The sequence below is a fragment of the Pinus tabuliformis genome, chromosome 5_1 (genome assembly GCF_031772625.1).
Source record: "Pinus tabuliformis cultivar Carrire ecotype Pingquan chromosome 5_1, CPIR1, whole genome shotgun sequence".
NCBI classification, from domain to species: Eukaryota; Viridiplantae; Streptophyta; class Pinopsida; order Pinales; family Pinaceae; genus Pinus; species Pinus tabuliformis.
This window is the reverse complement of record NC_142305.1, coordinates 136,556,708-136,571,272: the sequence shown is the minus strand read 5'-3', so window position 1 is coordinate 136,571,272 and position 14,565 is coordinate 136,556,708.

The window sequence follows — 14,565 nt, the reverse complement described above, 5'->3', positions numbered from 1 at the left end:
GGGAGGTCGACCTACAATGTTAGCAAAGCCGACAATGTAAATGGTGCGTTTGCCATGGCGTTGGGGTATGTTGCGATGAAGTAGGGGCTTTGGGCAAGTCGGCTGGGTGCCAGACTTAGCCCCCACACATGGATATATATTGCAAAGGTGTTGGAGCGTTTTTGGACATCGTTCAACATTCGATCATCATACATCTTCGCTACAAAGGAGTAGTGCGCAGTTCTAAGTGCGCAAAGGCAAGGAGGAAGGCGCAGATACACATGCGCCCATTCTTGGGCTAGTCGCACAAGGGGAAAGCGTTGAGCTCGGTGTTGGGTGAAGGTGCGGGTAGGAGCGCCCGGTGGTTGGGTGAGGCGTGCACGGTGAACGTGTGGCGCCCGGTTTGTGCTAAGTCTTGGCGTGGGTGTCTTGGCGACTCGGGTGAGCGCCCGCCCATCGTGCAAGTGTGCACGAAGACTTGTTGGTGTGTTGGGTTGTGAACGGAAGTGTGTCTCAGTTGGAGGTGCCCGTGTGTGGCGACTTGGAGACGCACCCAAGTTGGGCAAACAACACGATTGTGCGACAAGGTGAACGAAGGATTGGCAAGTCGTGCGGCGACTGTGCCGAGGTGCCGATGAGCTAGGCAACCGAGTTTTGCCTTGGATTGTAAATTTGGCTAAGTATGAAACTTGGTACTTCCAAGTATACTTGTAAAAGCTTTGTAACTGTTGTATAATATATTATTTGGGCAGACTCATTGTTCAGGAGTTGCCCCTCCCTTTATACTGTGCAATTGTGTTCATCATTTATAATTGCTGTTGATAATGAATGTGTATGGGTGTTCATTGGTATAAAGAATAACATAATAATACTTGGTTGCGAAACACAAACTAAGTAGGAGTAAGTGGTTAGGCGTAGTCCACGAACATAAGTATTGGTGAAAAGAAAGTGTTCGGTGGTGCCGCACCTCGCTAAGAGAGGTTGAAAGACTACCGTCGGCTTGGGGGCGTGACACTGGGTTTGCTGAGAAAGTTGAGAGAGTGATCAGAGTTGCAGCTAAGGGGCAGTGAATACAGATGCAAAGAGGCAGAGATAGCACCAGGAGGATCAACGCAGTAGTTGGAGAGAGGGATGCAGAAGTAGCCAAGGGTTCACGCAGAGCCAGCTAGGGCCCACGCAAAGGTAGCTAGGAGCTATGCAGTGCCTCAGAGGGCCAGCGTGGGTGACATAGAGGGCCAGAGGACTGACGCAGTGCCTCGAGAGGCTGACGCAGGCCAAGCTAGAGTAACGCTGGGCTAACGTTGGCCCAGAGAGAGGCTGACGCAGTCCCTAGAAGTTGACGTTGGGGTTTCGTGGGGCAGATTGGAGCTGTGGAGCTGCTGGAGTGTTTATCCGGGGTTTCTACTGGAATATCTGCTTCCGAGTAGAGAGGTACTACTATCGAGATTTTTCTCTGTTGGGTGAGCCGGATTTGGCACCCAGATTGTATTCTGAAACCGCTTAATAAATCAAACCCTCAGATAGTTGCACCAGTTTTCCCGCATTGGGTTTTTCTAGGGACATTAGTCCAAAAACAATGGTGTCACTTATGTGCTTGTTTCTATTTCCTTCAGTTGATGATCTGTAATGTGTTGAACATGTGCTTGTATTTATTTTCAGTATTTACATGGTCAATAACTTGTTAATTAACAGAACAAGTAGGTAGGAATAAATCAATAAAGTGCATGAAGGATTTCTAACGTGTCAGACTTAGAAATTCTAACATGGTATCAGAGTGTGGTTGCAGATCACAGGAGAATTGAGGACATCAGCTGAGCAAAGCAGCAATAATAGAAAACAATTGTCCCGAGTGACATAAGTTGTTCCTAGTAGAGAAGCAACAAGGAAGGGGTGATGTAGTGCCTACGTCATCAAGTTTGAGCCGGGAAGAGGATCAGCGTAGTGGCAGAGGGGAGCAAACTTGACCTACGCAGTGTCCGATCATCTTTCTCAGTTAGGAAGGATTGACGCCCGTGGCCAGGAGGTGCAGATTTTGCTGGTGTCGGGATTGCGCAGAGCCTAGAAGCTCTAACCTTCAGTTTGCTGGGGCTTAGGAGGCTGTGGGTAAGTTGCAGAGTGAAGCTGGTGGGGTACTGTAGTCAGAACAATACCTAACAGGGAAAGACCAAGGAGGAGGGAGTTGCTACCGAGGATTTCTAGCCAAGAAATCCGGATCAGTGGTGCAGTTGCACTAAGGATCGGAGTGGGGGCATCTCGACATTGGCAGAAGGGTTTCCAGGAGGGAAATCGAGGCTCAGAGAAAGTCACACCAAGAACTTCCAAGAGGGAAGTAGAGGAGCAGCGAGATGGCAGTGAACGGGGTAAGAGACCAGGACAGATTGGACAAAGCCTCAAACTTCGTAGTCTGGAAGGCCTGAATCCTATCCGTTCTAGACGAGAATCGTGTCAAGCACTTCGTCTTGAGGACGATAGCTATGCCAGTTGACCCAGTTGATAACGAAAAGTATGATGAGGCAATGGCGAGGGCCAAGAGCATCATTCTTGACGGGGTCAAGGACCATGTAGTACCACATATTGCCAAAAAAGACACGACAAATGAGATGTGGGAGGCTCTAAAGAAATTGTACCATCATACTTCTGTGCAGAGAAGGATGTTACTAGAAAATCAGCTGCAGTCATACCAGATGCAGAAGGGAGAATAGATCGACCCCTTCCTTGGTCGATTGAAGGAAATCCAGGATCAGCTGACTTCCATAGGAGCCACGCCGGATCAAGAATTGATGATGAGAATAGATCTAAACGCAGTCTCAGAAGATTGGGAGGTGTTTGTCCAGAGCATACTGGGCAGGGTAACCCTTCCAGATTGGGAGGAAATGTGGGCGGCTCTTCGCTAAGAAGAGATTAGAAGGCTGAGCAAGGCGGGAAGCAGCGACAAGGGGATCAGAATCGAGGAGCAGTGGATGCTTCCGTAGCATCTGAGGGAAAGCAGAAGAAACAAAAGAAGAAGGACCTCTCCAAGGTCAAATGATTCCACTGTGGGGAGCTGGGTCATTATGTGACTCAGTGTCCAAGGAAGAAGAGCAAGGGAGAGGCCTCCGAGACCAAGGCTGCACCAGCAAGGGCAGAGAAGGAAGTGGAGATAGACGATGATTGTGCCATGAGTGCTCACACGCCACTTGAGCGGAAGTGGGGAGACATCGAGCTGTAGTCAAACAAACTATAGGTGATGAGGGGCAGGATCCTCGAGGTACCCAGCTTCTTGGATTAGACCTTGCCACGGGAGCCCTAAAGAGGAGTAGCAATATTGGCGGATGTCAGTAGAGACGGATGCAGATGGAGTGACAGAGGGAACTACAATGCTGGTTTCCCAGGACAACGTGAGGTAGCAGTGCGAGAAGCATAGGAGTGTTGCACTAGTGCGAGATAGCATAGAGAGGTGTGCAGCGGTGCGAGATGCATGGAATAGTTGTAGCAGCGCAGAGGTCAGAGAGGGAGCACTTGTCAGTGGTAAAGGGAGCTTCAACATCACGAGTGTTTCTAGCCTGACGGAGATGCCAGAGTTGGGAGATCAGTTACTTACTTCTCAATAATTGAGTTGCAGTGCAGCAAGTTAGCAGTGGTAGTGCTATGGGCAACACGATGCAACATGATGAGAGGGGTTGCAGTGCAGATGTAGCAGTGGTAGTGGCAGGGCCATGGGTAGCAGTACAGGATGCAACAGTGCAGAGGATGTTGGGCAGCAGGCTTAGCATCAACACAGGGACCGATGCCGGATGATCAGAGTGATGCTTAGTGAGAGTATTACTAGAGCACAGTCCTCGCTAAGAGGGAGTGTTGATTTGGGGTAGCATCGGACGTGCTTTAGCCATGAAAATTGGGGGAGAGGCTAAGGCACATGAGATCTCCAATACCCAGAAAGGGTTTGGGCAGATTCTAAACAGTTTGGGAGATATTAAAATAATTAATATTTTTAATGGAGTCCCCAAGTCTAAACTTAGGGAAATTAAAAGATTAATGTGAATTCTCGATCAATTAACTTGTAGCAAGATTTAACTTAAGATCTCCGCCACCTATCAAATATCGATACACCAAAGACTGTTGTGCAAACTCACATTTCTTGAGATTTTCTAGCAGTTGGTGCTTCTTTAATGTATCTAGCACCTGCATCAAGTTGAGTTGTGCTCTTCCTAGATAGCACTATATACCAATATATCACCCAAATAGACAATAAAAAATGAATCTATAAAAATGTGCAGTATATCATTCATTAACCTCAGAAACGCAGTTGGTGCAATGCATAGGCCAAATGGCATGACTAATCACCCATACATACCTTGCTTGGTTTTGAAGGCAATCTTCCAGGTATCTTCTTCTCTGACCTAAACTTGGTGATACCTTGACCTTAAGTCTAGTTTAGTGAAGTATTTAGCTTGCTGTAGTTGGTTGAGCAAATCATCTATCTTGGGTAGGGGGTACCTATTGAAATTTCTAACTCTGACACGTTAGAAACCCTTCATGCACTTTATTGATTTATTCCTACCTACTTGTTCTGTTAATTAACAAGTTATTTACCATGTAAATACTGGAAATAAATACAAGTACATGCTCAACACATTACAGAGCATCAATTGAAGGAAATAGAAACAAGCACACAAGTGACACCGTTGTTTTTGGACTAATGTCCCCGGAAAAACCCAATGCGGGAAAACCGATGCAACTATCTGAGGGTTTGATTTATTAAGCAGTTTCAAAATACAATCGAGGTGCCAAAATGAAATGGAAAGCATCAAATGAACTTGTAGCAAGATCTAACTTAGAAATCAAAATGTGATGGTGAGGTTGTGTTGATTTGAAAGCATGCAAAATGAGCCTAAAAGGAAAGTCAGAAAAGATGAGATGCAAAATTAATCCACCCAGACAAAATCTTCCTTCTAAAAGAGGAGAAAGGATGCCTTGGGTAAACCCAAGCTCTCACAAAAAAAAATATCTTTTATTATGATATTACAATGGAGTTAAAGCCTCTTAGAGGGTTGCCCAAAAGATTGGAGGAGATTTTTACAAAATAAGAACTAGAAAAAGATAGAGTATCCTTCCAATCTATGGCAACCTTAATGGGCAATGGAGTCCTCTTAAAATTGGAAAATTACAAGCCCCAAAAGGCCCACGGCCTAGTTAATTTGCAACTGTCCTCTAGTGTCCACAACCTCCTTGAAAATGGTTCCTAAGTGCTTGAGGGGTCCTACAAGAAAACTAGTTAGAGTTTCAATGATTTCTCCTCAAGGCTCTTGTTGCCAAAAACTCCAACTATGGGCTGCAAAACAAAGAGACAATTAGTGTAGAGAGAGCATATAAAACAAACAAATATGATACAAAATAATGTACAAGAAACCAAATCAAGTGATGGGAGTGAACCCTATCACTTGCCTAGTTTGGAAAATGCTCTTAAATAGCAAATGTAACTTTGAAAAGCTCTAAATAAAAAAACCATATAATTTGAATGAAATGATGGTTCAAGTAGGTATTTGAAAAGGAACACCCCCCTTGCTTCTTTTGATGAAAGATTTGAAGAAAGAATTGGTGAGTTTTGAGCAACCTCGAATCTAGGAGTGACTTGATCTATGGGAGACTTCTCCCACGTCCAAATGGATTCTTGCACACAAAAACTAATAGATCTTCCCCACACACTTGAAACAAACATTAGCCTTCCTAATGGATTAGAACAACACAATGGATTGAGATAAACCAAATATTTCTCCAAAAATAATTTGGCAAGCTCACTCTTAGAATGCTACTTCTAAATCAATAACATGTGCAAGATATGTCTATACACATCAATCCAACCAATGGCATTAGAAGCTAACAGAGTTCAAAAACATAAGAAATACAATAATAACAATAACAATATGCAAATATATCACCTCAAAGTCCCAAGATACCACCACCAAAATTGCCTCAAAGTCTTTGATTATATTAGCAAATTGCAAGTACAAAATGACAGAGTTTCATCAAGCCCCAATAGCTCATAATATGAATACATAGTGAGAGCCCATGGCTCTATTATATAGAAGTTTGGGAGCCAATCCCAAGGCAAATGGTGACAATCCCAAGGAAATGGGTAAGAATCCCAATGCTTATACATGCAAATTTGAATTTCTCAAGTGGCCATTCGATTTCCTCTAGAGAGGCCCATGCAATCCTTGAGGAGGAGAAATCGTTGAGGTGGAGAGGACATGTGTATGTGAAAGTGGAGTGGTAGGAGACCACTCTCCACTCATCTCTTGTGGAATTCCAAGTAAAATCCCACCAATGGGTGAGTCACCTCCTTAACTCGACTTGTCCTCCTAAAAAAATGCGATTTGCTTTTGTGAAACTCATGGTCCCCTCAAGGAAATTCGATTTCCCTTTTTTGTCACATGTTTCTCTTTGATTCTTGGTTTGCATCACTTTATAACTTGGTTTCAAGTCCTTGATTATTTTCCACCTCATTTCCACATCTTTTAGCATGTGTGGATATTTATTTTTTCCAGTTTATTTAATTGTTGGACTAATTTATTGCCACATTTTCCACAAAACTTAGGAAAAGTTGGTTTTGAGGGTCTAGAACTTATTTTTTACCCCTCAAAGTGTGTCATAGTAGAATGTTGTGGGTGAGAGGTGTAATTTTGAGCACACATACCCCATACAACTTCTCTAGACATCACTTATTACATATTACATTCAAATTTTATTCAAATTTCCACCCTATGGGAAATTAAAAAAAAAAAAAACCCTTAGACCTAACCAAATTTCACGAAATTTTACGAGGATCTAGTATGGTAATATCATAGTTTTAAAAACGGTCACAAAAATCGGTAACCGTTCTAACCGGCCGGTTAGAGCCTGGCCGGTCCGAACCGGCCTTAAAACCGGGTTAGATCCTCATGTGACCGAAATCTGGCCCTAACCGGTCCAAAACCGCCGTTTAGGCGGAACCGGCCGGTTTGTAGCAAACCTGCCGGTTCCGTCCTAAACGGCCGGTTGTATGGCATCCCGCCGTATGAACAAAAAGCACTGTGGTTTTGGTTTAGGGGTTTGGGGGGTGAGGGAAAAGGTTTTGTCCTCCAAAAGCAACCTCACACTTCTATAAGAGACCTCCCTCTCACTCTCAATTGTTTCACACAACTGATTTGGAGTGTTTGTGAGGTTGTTTGTGAGCTTGGAGAGTGTGGATTTGCTGAAGTATCATCTTGGAGTTGGTTGGAGAATTTGGAGATAGTGTGTACGGTCATGTTGAGTTGCCATCTTCAAGAGTGGCTAAGGGAGCTAGTTTGCATTTCCAGTAAGGATTTGCACTTGATAATTCCTCATTTGAGTCTGCTGTCATGATTTTTTTTTTGTGTGATAAACTTCTCACTTCTATGATCTACCATCCAGGGAGTCATCATGCCTCCAAAGCCGAAATACTGCATGGGCTCATTGGTGATATGATTGATGGCAAAATGATCTGCAAATATTGCCAAAAATCCATTCAAGAGGGGATTAACAGGTTCAAGCAACACTTGGCGGGATAGGAGGCCATGTAAAGCAAGTTTGAGCACCAATAAATATAGTGAGCATATTAGGGGCAGAATATCTTCAGAAGTTTGAGACTCAAGTCACTGAACCAAAAGAGAAGTTGTGTGGCTCACATTTGGGATCAAGAACTCACCAACTGAGTTTGATCATGATGACTGAGACTCATGAGAAGAGTTTCAACTTCAAGTGATAATGTTGATCACTATTATAGTATTACTATTATCATATATGTAGAGTCTAGACTGAAGTCTTGTAGTAGGCCACTGCTACCTAGTTTGTAGGGTTTATTTTTGCACTCTAGTGGCCATTTAGAGCCTCATGCTTATGTATTTTTGTCGTTGATATGTATTGCACTCGGTGCCATTTTGATATATCACGCTTTAAGGCTTTACATGTATATCAATGAGCAATCTTTGCATATTTTGTCTCTATGGCTTGGAATCATGTTTTAAACTTAAAAATAGTTTTTTTCATTAAAAAAAATTTTTAATGTATTTTTCTAAAAACCAGTTCGTTAGACCAAACCAGTCCGGTTAGACCGGTTCCGGTCGGTAAACCGGTTCATTAGGTGGACCGGTCCGTCACCGGTTCCGGTTTTAAAAACTATGGGTAATATACAATGGCTCTAGACATTAGGGACTCACGCAAGGCCTTGCCTTTAAGCTATACTCCGGCTTTGGGGTTATGCTTGGAGGAAAAACTCAATTAATTATGAAGTTCCCGTAAGGATATAATAATTAACCAAGTGAAAAAAACCTCCCAGAGTAAACTTGCTTAATGACAAGGTCCCAAGTTACCTAGGCCTGTTACATGACTCAAACTCATCATATTGGCATCACTTTACTTCATCCTTGCAGGGCTTGTGGAATCTGGGTACAATAGAAGAAGATGTGAAGAAGTAGAATTGAAAAACTCCAATGATATGGTGAACTCTGATGGTACATGAAGCCTTTGATACATCTTTGGGCATGGAGTTTTCAAAAATTTTGGGTACACTTCAGTGGTCAACAAGTAGCAAGGAGGAGTGAAGGAGGATCTTACAAAGGATTCCTTAAGTGCAGAAAAATTTATTGAGAAGATTAGATAGATCCATCTACAGGTATAGGAAACTACAGAATTCATAGGAAAAATACAAGGACATGCACGATCAACACAAAACAAAGAGGTCGTTCAAGGTGGGAGACAGAGTATTGTTACAGTTGAACAAGGAGAGGCTTCAAGGCCCTGATAAGAAAATCAAGGCTCTGCGATATGAACCCTTTGAGATACTGGAAAACGTGGGAGATAATGCCTGTAGACACAATATACCCCCATACCTGCACGTTTACTCAATGGAAAATGTATAGAATCTGAAACTCCATGAGCCTTCCATTCTAGACCAAGTTGTGGAAATAGGTGTTCCCTTCTGTAGAGGATTTGGCACTAGATGCTTAGGCAGAGTTGACAAAAGATATAGTTTTGGAGAAGAGGTCTAGAATTACAAGAGAGGAGCAACAAGACCTTTGGTAGATTCAGTTGAAAGGACAAGCTTCCAAGCAAGGCTAAATGGTACATCTGAGAGAAAGTGGAGGAAAAGTTCCTCATCTTATTAAGTTGAAGCTTTTGAGGACCAAAAGACTCCCAAAATAGAGAGGTGTGATCTAGATTGGATCATTATATTGTTTGATCCATCTTGATGCTTTCATGGTGGAAAAAGTGGCGGAATCAACTCTAAGGATCATTTTTATTGGTAAGGCCCGGCATGGCAAATTGGGGTCTGAAACCTTTTGGGAGTAGTTTGAAGCATCAAAACAAATTGTTTTGGAGGTAAAAGTTTGTTGCTTAATAGAAGCACCATTTTACTTTATTTTACACAAATACCTTTCCATTGGTACAATAATCACCTCAATCAGAGTCTGTATGCAAAAGTTATGCCACTTGGAAGTTGACCTTTTTGTTTTAACTGTTAACCGCCATAATTTGGAAGGATGCCAAAACAGTCGCCATTATTCATGGAAAAGGGGCTATCGACATGATCATGATGAAGAAGGGTCTAGAGGAGTCAATATTGTAACTCTAATTAAGATTTGAAGGAGTCAAACCTAACCACTAATAGGCTATTAGCCTATGTTATAATCAAACCACTAGGAGGAAAAGGGGTCCCATTCTATTGAAGTGCATTTTGTTTCATAGATTAGTAGAGTAGCCAAGAGTTGATAGGGAGAGAGCAAATAGAGAGGGTTTGTGCATTATAGCAACCCACAGACTACAAGCCTCACTTCTTTGTAGTTGCATTCATTTTCCATTTAGAGAAAAAGAGAGCAGAGCAACCTCACCTTCTAGCTGGGGTTTCTCCCAAAGTGTTTACTAAGTTATATCTTGTGTTAATTTTTGGTTTGTGAGTTTTATTTCGTTGTTCTCTATTTTCTGCATAATTATAAATTGCATGCATACCCAATAAACAATAATTAACATATCCAAAAATCTAAGGAGAAATAAACCCTCATAGTTTATATCTTCAGATTTTCTAATATATTTTTGTAGATTTTTTGTGATGAATTTCTAGTGGAATATCCACGACAGTTTACAGATCATATTCAAAATCATTTGACATATCGTAGTAAAAGCAGATTTGTCAATGGCTTCAAGTCCTTGAGATTGATTAAGAGATCTCCAAGGATAGCCACTTTCATGCTCCACAGATCACCCTATCTACAAAACCTATTCTTTGCGAACAAAAGAGGGAATTAGCCAAAGCTTTCGTCTTTTGATCAAATACGTTCAAAATTCAAATTGGTTGTGCCTCCGGATACCATTCTTGGGGATTGTCCAAATAGTCCCAAGGCAATGATTTGGATAACAATTAACAAACTTGTGTATCCTTGACTTTTAACAATATATGAACTTGGAATCTTAATGGATTTAGTTGCATGGACATATCTTAGTAGAATCCAGTAACAAGAACCTAATGGCAATTATGAAGAAGATTGTGGGTGATAACAAGAGAAGTTGGGATAGTAAGCTAAAGTATGGCTTGTGGGCTAATCAAATTACAAAGAAAGAAGCAAGACCCTATTTAAGTTGGTGTACTAGACTATTAATTTGGACATTCATCTCAAGATTCTAGTATATCAACTGTTGGAGAATTTTACATTTAATTAAGTAGTAGTTCAAGCAAGGATTGATCAAGTTCAATAATGTAAAATAAATAAGCTCCCATGAGCAATGGGATAGGAGAATAAGTATTTCTAAGTAGTAGATTAGGATTTATTTTCTATTCCCTTTGATATATTTTGCTCATGTATTGTTTTAAAGTAGTTGAGCGATGGGATAGGAGAATAAGTATTTCTAAGTAGTAGATTAGGATTTATTTTCTATTCCCTTTGATATATTTTGCTCATGTATTGTTTTAAAGTAGTTTTTGATGTATTGGATAATGCAAATATTGTAGTATTGATTTTCTTTCCTTTGTGGGGTTTTGGGTGTTGGAAAATTCAAAGTGACAACTTATTATATCAATTTTCCTTGACCTTAATATTTGCTTGTGAACGTAGTTAGTCTTCTTGTGTTCTTTATTTAGATATTTTCATCAAACAAATATCAAGAACAAAAATAGTAGCAACAGAGGACTGAGAATAGGCTCTCAGCCAGGGCAAAACCCCTCCAAGCGGAAAACTCGAAAAAACTCTTCTCTTCTTATAGAATCTGCTTCCAGTGAGACAACAATGACCGAAACCCTAGACCAAGTCCTTCTCCAAGTACCAAGTCAATCTTTCCAACAAACCCTTCCTTGATCAAGCACTAACCAGCTTCAAACTGCAACTTTGACCTCCCAGATTCAATATTGCTCCATCGACTTGCAACTTCGGCCCTTTCTTTGAAGTTTAGTAAGAAGACTCCTAACCAACTTCCTCTTGAGACCTTCCTTGAGCGACAACTCCTCCCAAGGTCAACGGAGTCAAAACATATATTCTTCCTTCTAGCAACAAGAGACTGCACTTCGTCATATTGCAACTTAGATATGCCATTTCCGCCTCCTTTGTAGCAGTAGAAACCCTAGACTTTCGCACGTGTGAGAGAGAGATAGCCCAAAAAAAGTCTTCTTCTAGACCTTTGCTCTTTTTGTCTTCTTGCTTTCCAGCTATAGATCGAACTTTTTCCTTGAGATCGAACTTCTTGGTGAGTGAGTGACAAATGAGGTCGAATTGCTCCTTTATATAGCCTTTTTAAGGGGTTGAATTCCCTTCTTTAGGCTGACTTGAAGCTGCCAGGGACGACTTGTACTTTTGGAGTTTCCAGGACTTTCTAGACTAAAAAATAATTTTTTCCCCAATTACATTTTTCTAGGAAGTGTCTTATAAACATGATGTTGACTCCTTTGATTCATGACAATAAATCCTAAGACCTAACAAACCCTATAAGCATGAAGAACATGCTTTTACCTAGAAGACCATCAATAAGAAGCATGAAACCCATGCTTTAATAATAATAACTTTTTCTTTTATTCTTTTGTTTGTTACATAGGATACATATTGAAATGAGTACAACAACAATTATGAAGTCGGAAACTAGGTACATTTTTAACACTCCCTCTTAACTAGGGAGGTATTCATAATTGTACAACCAGTACAACATCATTCTCAAATTGAAGAGTTTTCATAAGAAGAGTTAGATTGATAAGCCAAATGGAAGCATCATCATTATAACCAACAATATCTTTGAGGCCTAACTAGACAAGCTCTACTCTATTTAAGAGCATTATGATGGGAGGCTTTACGTGTGATATTACACTACCTCTATAAGGCACATACCCCATCTGGATGTTCACAAGGTATGTCCTTTTAGGACTATTCTTATCTTAGATCTCCAATCCTGAGTCCTCAAAGAATATCGGTCCTCTTCGACCACTCTTCTCTTGGATACTTGTCCTATCCTCAAAGAGTGTCGGTACCTTTCCTTTCTTGGATTCTATATCCTCAAGGAAACCACATATGCTTATCCAATCCTCCACCATTATCTTTCATCACTTGAAGAAGAGAATGCACATGTGATGTCCAACATCACTCCCTCTCAACCAGAGAGGATAACCGATAACCCTATTCCTTTTTGCCCAAGAAATAGATCCTTGCTCCTATTTAAGGAGACTCCTTTGCTTTCTCTCAAAACCAGAGAATATTTTAGACTTCTTTCTATTTGGGCACAAGCATTATAGCTTGTCTTTATAAGAGTATCAACTACCAATTCTCCATAGATGCCTAGCTCCCTCTTTTCTCTGCATCTCATTGTATCGAGCTTGCTTCCTTTCGAGGTATCATGGAGCCATCTTCACTCTTCAATCTTGTGACAGGGAACCAGGTCACCTTTCTTGCACATCACTTTCATCTTGTCATCATCGATGAAGGCATTATATTGAGCCTTTCCAAACTTCAAGCTGATCATAGCTTCCTTATGAAAGTGATCTCCTTTGACCTTCAGGTTATCTTCTTGAATTGCTACCTTTCAATCACAAGATGGGCACATCTTGACTTCACAGTGGCTAGGCACCAAATATTGAGCTTCCCTCAACATTCTACATACATTTTCATTCATACAGTTGAACTTGCCTCAACTGTTATCATGTATTCCTGCAACATCCTTCTAGGTAGCAAAATATTATGTTAACTAGATAACCAACAATAATTAAAAATAGATTTACCTCCTCATGATGACCTTCTCATCCAGATATCAACATTCTTATGGTCCATCTCCACTTGAATCTTCCTTCATGCATCAGAGTGCCCAAGGATCGAACTTGATTACCAAGTTACAACTTTTTCTTCCGGAGATTATACTGGATGTTAAACATTATTCTAGAGAAAGAATTAATCTTTTATACATCCTTAATTAAGTCAAATTCTTCCTTTTAAACATCATACAATCAGACTAAACATGTCACAAGATTCTACACACATGAATCTCAACCAAGAGTCACTTCCAATGTGTATCCTTATGCCTCTTATTCCATCATCTAGCTATATGTCTCATAACGAGCCTGCATCTTTAACCATTGCATTCCTTCATCCCTCTAATTTAATGTTAGAAAATGCTTGGATGACCAATATGCAAAATGGTCTATGTATCTACCTTTAAAGACTAGATGATTTCTACAAAGCAACTTAGGATACTCCCCTTGTATGTGACAAGTGCTAGTCTGAAGTGAGAAGAGGGTTGTGTGGTGACATTGGCATCCCTCTTTAGTTACCTTTAGCCTTGCACCCAATCTTGGGACTTTGAATCTTAAGTGCAAGAATTATCCGTAACACCCTCCAATTTTTTTGTTTCTGTTTGGTTCCCAGCTACATGCCTAACTCCAAGGGCGTCGAGTAGAATTGACCCCGTGACATCCCAATCGGCAACATACTTAGCGACGGGAACTTGACCAGTTGAGCTAACCCTCGAATCTTGTTTGGTCAATAGTGGCCTATGTGATGGACTCTGCCTCTCTTGCTTAAAGGCACATCTTATGGGAGTGCCTATTTGTGAGGTTGTGTTGGGATCAGATTCAATTGCAGTTGGCAAGTATTCTTCAGGGGCATTTGGATTGGAGGGCAGCATTGTTGGGAGATTCCAAATCTGTGATACAGTATTCTCTGGCTGGTATTTTTGCGTTGTGTGAGAGCTTCAGCATTGTTTGTTGTCTAGAAACTCCACTGCAAATGTGTTTGAAAATGATATGAGTTGTTTGGTTGCTTTCTGTTATGGAAAGAGGAGGTACAGTTGCAGCTTCTGACAAAAGGCTTGTTGCTGATTAACTGTGCTACTTATTCTGATTCGGTAGCTGTTTTAGTTGTTATGAGAAAGAAGATATACATTTCATTATATTATACCCTTTCATTTTTTATCCTTCTGTTGATGCCAATGTTTTTTTTTCTCTCTCTCTCTCTCTATATATAATTTACACTAATAAATCCAATTCATTATTATTAATTTTATTAGTTTAAATTCTGTATATATACCACACACACTATCATTACATACAGAATTTAAACTAATAAATTCAATTCATTATTATTA